At 35.3% G+C, this 8,595-nt stretch overlaps 1 protein-coding gene across 1 annotated transcript in view; it reads left to right on the top strand.

Annotated features, from left to right (window-relative positions):
* Positions 1 to 8,595, top strand: part of STIM2 (stromal interaction molecule 2) — a 107,515-nt gene that overhangs the window by 7,724 nt on the left and 91,196 nt on the right. Inside the window, exon 2 of the mRNA XM_015568684.1 lies at positions 551 to 554. The gene's annotated coding sequence lies outside the window, so the exon portion shown is untranslated. The remainder of the gene's footprint in view (positions 1 to 550; positions 555 to 8,595) is intronic.

Below are 8,595 nucleotides of genomic sequence, written 5' to 3'. Positions count from 1 at the left end.
GGAAGCTTGGCTTCCTCCATCATTGGGGCAACCAAGCCTCCTGCTTGCTCCAGCTCTGTGGCTGCTGGCCGCCATCTTGGTTGGGTTAATTTGCATATAGCTGCTCTGATTCGCTGGTGGGCATGGCTTAAGGTGTAGCGAAGGTATGGGCAATTTGCATGTTTGTCTTTTATTAGTGTAGATGTTATTTTGTTGCTGTTTTTAGGTTCTGTGGATGTTATTAGCTGCACTACAGTTCAATAGGTATTTTAGAACTATATATATTTTTTTACTTATATTTTTCTCATTGCTCTAACTAGGAACACATGACGGTGAGTATTTTATGCTAATTTTGCAGCTGAGGAAACTAAGAACCAAAGATGTTATGAGGTTTGCTGAAGATTACATGGTTAGTAAATAATGGAATTGATATTTGAGCTTAGATCTGACCCCAGTTGATGGTGGTTTGATTATTTAGGGAGAATGTGGGTTGATAGATAAACAGTTACCTGCAATTATGGTAGTTATGCACAAAGTGACCTAGGAATGGAGAATAGGAAATATCTGTTAGGAAGGTTTTATAGAGGTGAATCACTGGAGAAGTGATTCTTCAGGGATCATCAGAATGGGCTTTGTATTTTGTGCTGTGCAGTTTGGGCTCTATCCTTTGGAGGATTGGGAGGTACTGAAGTATTTCATTAGGAGGGATGATGTGACCAGCTTATATTCTAAAAAGATATGGTGGCCACAAAAGGGGATAAATTTGTAGTGTGGTGGTACTCACGATAGGGAGACCATTGCAGGAAAGCTGTGGGAGAAGTGATGATGGCAGTGGTGGAGATAAGGAGAAAAGGGAATTGGATTTGAGCTTTTAATAATTAGACAGTATACAGATGTTCTCACTTATTTCCCTTCCCTGTCAAAAATACTGAGATCTAAAGGTTTATGTTTAGAAGACAGACTCAGTTCTGATCGTGCTCTTAATTGCTAAGAGTTTAGCCACGTTTAGTATAGAAATTATATTTTTACTTACAAAGCCATTGAACTTTATATGGAAGTGAAATATATGCCTGGATTATGCTAATAATGTAAATAAGTCTTTTCAGTAACACAGGCACATATTTCAGGAAGCAAAGCTAATATTACTTAAAATGACCAGCACTGTTTTATAAATGACTTCTTTCATTCCATTCTGGATCATTCTAAATAATTTCTTAGAAATTTCTGATTGAGTTCTGCAGGCAGGAAGAATGCAATAATTGTCAGTCTTTTTGACAGTGTGCCCTCCTAGGCAAATTTCTGCCTATTTGATGCCACCCTGCATCTTGTCTTTTCCTTGTATCCTGAGCTGGAAGGGAGCTATTGCAGTGTTCCAATCTGTCATGTGGTAGGTGGAGTTTTTTTGATTATCTGTAAGAACAGTCTTCCTGTTGTTAATGAGGTCAAAAAAAGTTTATAATAATAAGAGTTTAGTTTTTAGTATCTAATCAATCAGAAATTTCATTTGCATATCTAGATGTATCTTTCTCTAAAACGACAAAATGCCAAGGAAAATGATATTTATCTTTATGTTTGAGAGAATTGAGGATATTTGCAGAGGAGTGGTTATAATGAGTGGCCATGGATTTTGAAGGTAGAGCCAACAGATTTCCCTAGCTTGGATACGATGTGTAAGAGAGGAGTGTAGTCAAGAATGACCTTAGAGTTTTTCACTCTGAGCAGTTGTAAGTATGAAGTTAAGTGCGTGGTACTTTGTCACATTCGATGGTTTGGTAATATTTTGTTGCTTGTTTCATATAAAAAAAGTAGAAGTTTCAGGCCCCGGATGGGTAGCTCAGTTGGTTAGAGCATCATCCCAATATGCCATGGTGTGGGTTCCAACCCTGGTCCGGGCACATGAAAGAATCAACCAATGAATGCATAAATAAGTGGAATAACAAATTGATGTGTGTGTGTTTTTTTCTCTCTCCTCCTTCTGCTCTCTCAAATCAGTAAATCAAAAAAAGAGAAAAGTTTCTAGTATAATTTAGCTAGGTAAATGTAAATGGAAATCAGCTTAATTTACGATCACTCATTAGATTTTTATATTGATGCACTTATTCAGTAAATACTTATTGAGTGCTTGCTATGTTCTAGGCCAGTGGTTGCCAACCTTTCGAACCTCATGGATCACCAGTGGTCCATGGACCACCTGTTGGCGACCACTGTTCTAGGCAATCTAGGTGATGGGAATATAGCACTGAACAAAACTCATGGTTAAATCAATAGCTTGCATTGGTTTTAGTTCAAATTGAGAAATGATATTTTGGAAAATTTATGAAATGAAAGGGAATATTATATTTCAGTCAATGAATATATTTGTATTGAGCTGCTAAATAACTAGTTCAGTTAAGATATATATTAGGTCAGTTTTATATCTTTAGTGCTCTTTCTCCAGGAACTTACATTATCACACAGTTATTTTTAGGTCACAATTATGTAAAATAATTTAAAGTATTAATGGCTTATTCTAAAACAATAAGATTAAGTTTAAGGGCTAATGAATTAGAATTTATTTTATATTTATGGAACATATGAGAAAAATCTTTTTCTTTACTGGACATGATACCTCATTTGGATCAGAAATGATATTCTGCCAGTTACTTTCCTAAGTTTACATCCATCCTAAATGGAAAAAGTTACACTATTTTTAAGAATATACAGAAAACATTGCACATGTTTTGGGATAATTTTATGGCTAATTCATGAGTTCTATGAGTTTTGAACAGTGGCAGAGTTGTTGGAATAAATTTATATACATTCCTAAAGAGAATTATTTGAATCTGAAGGACAATTTTAATTTGTGTGTGTATTTTTGATATATTAGTTAAATAATTCCATTACTTTTAGTGTTATCGTTAGTAAAATAGGGTGTTTAGAGAGAGAGAGAGAGAACACCTAAAAGTTGATGACAATAAGTCGTTTCTACTGAAGAGCTGAAGTAAATACTGTCAGAAAAATGACATTATTCAGGAGTATTTTGGTTTACCATACTTATTATAAACAATATTTGCTACATATTAGACATCTCCAGTAACCTCTGGGTAACTCTGAACTTCCTTCACTGTTAACTTACATATTTTAAAGCAGAAACAGGTGCTATAATCACATGATGTGAAAAATCATGTGAAAAGGATAGAAAAGACTGTATTGGAGAATTAAGTTAATGATCCTCAGAGTTAGGAGTCAATTCTTTCATAAACTATTAAAGAGATGCTTTGCTTGATTCTGCTTTTTGCTTGAAGGCCTTTGCACGTTGCTAATAAGTACTGACATCCTCAATTTCTCTCTGCTGTTTTGGATATATTAAAGAGGCTATTTTTTTTTTTTAATTCTAGGAAGCTATTTTCTTTAAAATTCAGAGACACCATTATAATATTTTCTGATTTGGTGTTTTAGTTATCAATAAAGATTTCAATAAGCTTTGTTAACTACATTACTTGGAATTCTGTGTGTTGAAAGTTGAATTTACAATACTTTAATAGCGGATTTTTATGAGACTTTTCCCGCCCCAAACAAAGACAAACCAAAGCAAACCAGTGCCTGTTTTTGAATGTTACATAGTATATATAGGAAAAAGGATTGGCTGGCTGTTTCTTTTTACATTTACATTATATAGGTGGTTCCCAACTAAGAAGTATTTGATTTACATATGTCCTAAACATCAAGTCTGGTTGTGACCTCATTTATCTGCCGTGACCATTATCACATTGCACATATGCCTGACTCACCCTGCTTCCATCCAGTGAAGCATAGCTTTGTGATTTTTTTTCTGTTATTATGTAACAAACGGTACATGGACTGGGAATTACTCCTTTTTGTTGCTGAGACCAAATTGGAGGGACAATGAACTCTGCTTCCCAGCTGGAAACACGAATTTTGTTTTCACTTAGAAAGTTAAGAATTTCCTAAAATAATTGTTTGAACAAATAAGCACATAGCAAAACTTATATCTGAATGAGCCTTTTGTTTTTCAAAATAGTAATCTTTGGAGATCATATACTTGCAGTAAGTAACCTGCTTTTAGGTAGAATTTCTTGTTTGGAATTTGCTTTCAGAAATTCTCTTATAAAAGATACTGATTTTAGAGAGGGAGGAAGGGGGAGAGATGGAGAAACATCGATTGGTTACGTCACATACGTGCCCTAATGGGATCGAACCTGCAACCTAGGTATGTGCCCTGACTGGGAATCCAACCCGTGACCTTCTGTTGCATGGGATGATGCTCCAACCAACTGAGCCACATCAGCCAGGGCTTGGGTATATTTTAAACAGGGAAGTCTGATTCTTTTGATAGATTGTGGGATATAGGAGAAAATTAAGTTCTTTGCATTTTACAGACCTGGGTTGAATTTCACACAGTGATTAACCAGTTGTTTAACTGTGGGCAAATTACTACCTATGAGAATCTTGGTTTATTCATCATGAGAAGCAGCACTATGATCCTAAAGGTACAGTGTGTTGAGAGACATTTAGATAACCAAGTAAAGCCCCTGATATATAATAGTTACCCAATAATGCTCTTTTCCCTCTTTCTTCTCTTTGTATTTTAGGGGTATTTGGTTTTGGAATCAGCCACAAGATATTTAGAGTAGCATTATATTTTTGATATCTGTTAAGATAGTAGTAATATAATGGAAAGGCTAGACTTAAATTTCAGGAGATATAGCATTGAACTCCTACTGTGCCATTTATTAGCAAATTCCTACTTTACTTTTACCTTCAGCACTTTACCTTTCTGGATAATTATAATAGGCTATCTTTTGGGTGTTGCTTATTGTGCTCCAAATATGTGCTACATACTACATTAGGTGATGCATAGTTTAATTCTGTAACAGTCTTGCAAGGCTGCTATTAAATAGCTTTACTGAGGTTATACAATAAGTAACAGGAAGAGAATGAATTAAAGGTCTTTTCTTCCCACTATAGACTTCTGTTATCTGTCAAATTGGGATATTAGTGTCATTTTATGTAATTGTTAAGTTCTTGCATGGAGAGAAATGTGTAACAGTGTCAGGCTCTTGAATCAATCTTGTTGTTGGCAGTAGCAACAACATTCTCCTTATATCAATACTTGTATTGATATAGGTGGGATAATATTAATGATCTTTGTTCATTATAGCTTTTTTCTTTTTTGATTATAGTTTGTTTTGTGGTAATATGTATAATGGAATTAACTATTTTAAATGTACAACTCAGTGGCATTAAATACATTCACATTGTTATAGTTGTTACTCTGAATTACCATATTATTTCCTCCAAATTAAAAATAAGCAAAACTATTCCATTACTCTGTGCACATAATGTTGCTAATCAAAATCTTAGTGGCATGAGGTACTGTCTCAGAAGAGGCCTGGATTCTTAGAATCCTGATTCCTTGTTAATTTGGTCAGGTTGCTCCCAGTTGCGCTTGTCAGTAAGATCTTTGCAGAGAAGTTGGGAATTGCTTCTGTGATTCTATGTGTGTGTGTGTATGCCCAAATTCTTCTTTTTTGTTTAAAATATTTTTTATTAAGTTTTTATAGCATCCTGGGAAACCAGGATCCAGTAAATAATTGTATTCATGAACCAGTTTACTTTTTTTTGGTACCTAGTCAACAGTATTTTATCACATATGACAAATGCAACAATGTTATAAACATATTGATACTAACAGTTTATAGTATAAAACACAATGGAAAAAATTTGGCAGCTGTCAATAAATATAGAGATAAATACAGCCACATAAATATTTCTCTATTTACATACATTGAAGGAACATATTGGTTAACCATGCATATATAAACGTAGATATTTTTTGGATAGAAGAATGTGTTGGTAAATGAATTGCATATCACAAGAGTATTGAGACAGAGGCATTATCTTCTGTCTTCTACTAGTACCTTTAATGAGGCTCTTTGAGAAGACCAGCAGGAACTTCTTCAGGTGGCAAGGACATTATGCTTTGTATGGGCAGGGAATCAGTGGGAATGAGATGTTTAGAAGATGATAAATTGAAAAATGTCCCTGGGAAGTGGGAAGGGACCTAAGCAATTGAGTTTGTATTGGATAATCTATTTAAAACTTTTGGAAGGTATAGTTAAACTTAGCAGTTTTTTAAAAGTATGTTTTGATTTTAGAGAAAAAGGAAGGGAGAGGGAGAGATAGAAACATCAGTGAAACATCATTGGTTGCCTCCTGCATGCCTGAGACCCAGGCATGTGGCCTGACCAGGAATTGAACCAGTGACTTCTTGGTGCATGGGTCGACTCTTAACTACTGAGCCACACCAACCAGGCAAAATTAGCAGTTTTTTTAGGGAAATTTTTAGCTATGAATAGGGGAAACCTTTTCACAAGAGTACAGACTAATTAATAGGTATTTTTCAATACAGAATGATTAAAGAGATTCAAACCTTAAAGAGGCTATCATCAGACAAGCGGTTTCAAAGTAAAGGCCTTCATTTTTGTTCAGTATAATACTTTCTGTTACTTTTGCCATAAATAGATACTTTTGTAGTAGTTTACTTTTGTAGCCTTCTATTGGTGAGGTCTGTCTCTCCTAACTGTTAAAATTTTCAAAAGTTTGAGTTAATATTAGGGATTCTAGAGTCCTCTAGATGTGCATTTTTATAGCATCCAGTTATAGCATTGGATATGCTAGTTACAACTTTCCCTTTCTCATTTGTTCTGCCACATAATGTGCTCTCAATAAATGTTACCATATTTTAGATGCGTACTATATACCAGGTAATGTCATAGATAATGGGTTGAAGTGCACTTCTTAAAAAAGTATGCAGCAGCCTGTATTATTTATTAGATTTTTTGAGAAATAGTCATTAATCAAACTATATACTAGCTGTTGGTGGTATGCTAGACATTGAGAATAAAAGGGAATAAAACAGCCTCTGCCCTAGAGAGGATATCAGAAGAGAAAGAAGACTTTTTTTAGTTTGAATTGCATTGTTGGTTATTGAAAACTGACACCAAAGAATTATCTCTGAAGATTTTAGAAAAAATTTGCTTTCAGAATATTCAGATTGGAGTATTTTATTTGATAAATGCTTGAACTATTAATGGAAGTATAAACACAAATGCTATTTATTTTAAAATGTTCTCTCAGTAGTAATAATTAAGAAAATCCTAATCATGAGACTCATAAATAGTTTTCAGTGTGTAAGCTAAGTTCTTGGCAGTATATGATGCTGCTCATTGTTAATGGGCTACAGTCATTGGTCTGTGATTTAACAGTCAGCTGAATCCCATTCTTTTGATCTTTTCTGCATGAAATTTGCGGACCTTAATGGTATTGTAGGAAGGACTGGATTTACTTTTTCAGCTTTATTTATTTCTTAAGCTATTATCTTCTTGGGGTTCTGAACTGTATCTCCTATATATAGTAATTGATTGTGATGAAAAAGCATAGAATGTGGCATAAATATATATCCCTCCAGTGAAGGCTAAATGGAATCACATTTGACACATTTTTAAACTCGATGTTGTTTGATCTGGCTCAGCTAAATAGAAGAGAAATGTATCTTTGTTTCACCTGCACTTTTTGGCCCCAAAATGTCAGTAAAACTTGTCTCCTTTTGCTACTTTCAGTTGTCACTTCAGCTTGACCTTTTCTTTCTATCCTCACTGCCAGATTACAGTTTATATTATGTTACTTTCTGTCTGGTTGGTTGGGATGAAGGCATTGTTGGGAACAAACATTTAATTTAAACTGACTATATGGGAAAGTTTTTGAATTGAAAGCACGACACAAAATATAAGTTGAAATGTCTCTCTGTTACTTTTATTATCATGTTACAGTCATATTTAAAAATCATGAGTAGCATCTTTTAGACTCCTCTTTCTGAGGTTTATTGTGTCTCCCTGACAGATAGCCCCAGGCTATCTTTCCTGATTTATGCCTTACTGCTCCTCCACCTGTCACTTACTAGTGTTTTCTTCCTTTTAGGAATACTAGTGGCATAGCAGAGGACAGTTCTTTGTTAAGTCGGACTGGGAGTAAAAGGGAATAAAACAGCTTCTGCCCTAAGTGGATATCAGAAGAGAAAGAAGACTTTTTAAAATTTGAATTGGGTTGTTGGTTGTTGAAAACAGGGTCAGTTAACTTAACATCCTTGGTCTTCCCACCCCTCCACTAAATGCCAGAAGCAGCAGCTGGAGGAGAGGTTAGCAGGAGGAAGAAGGGAGGAGCACTAAGTAGCACTCTCAATTGAGAACCAACACAAAATATAAGCCAGCCTACTCTTTATGGATCCCAGAGCCTATCTTTTTGTTGTTGTTCTGCTTTCTCTTTTTCTAACCCCCCCATATATTTCTCTTTTCTAATGCCACTCAAAATGCAGTTACTTGTATGTAAAAGTCAGGTATGATTACTTATTAGATGTGGTAATCTATAATAATAAAAGCGTAATATGCTAATTAGACCAGACAGCCAAACAACCTTCTGGATGTCCTTCTGGACAAAGCCACCGTGGCGGGGGCCAAGGGCAGTTAGGGGTGATCAGGCAGGCAGGCAGAAGCAGTTAGGGGCGATCAGGCAGGCAGGTGAGTGGTTAGGGGCGATCAAGCAGGCAGAGGGGTTAGC

This window comes from Myotis davidii, unplaced genomic scaffold (genome assembly GCF_000327345.1).
Source record: "Myotis davidii unplaced genomic scaffold, ASM32734v1 scaffold743, whole genome shotgun sequence".
NCBI lineage: Eukaryota > Metazoa > Chordata > Mammalia > Chiroptera > Vespertilionidae > Myotis > Myotis davidii.
The sequence above is the reverse complement of the archived record's forward strand: the minus strand, read 5'-3'. Positions and strand labels throughout refer to the sequence as shown.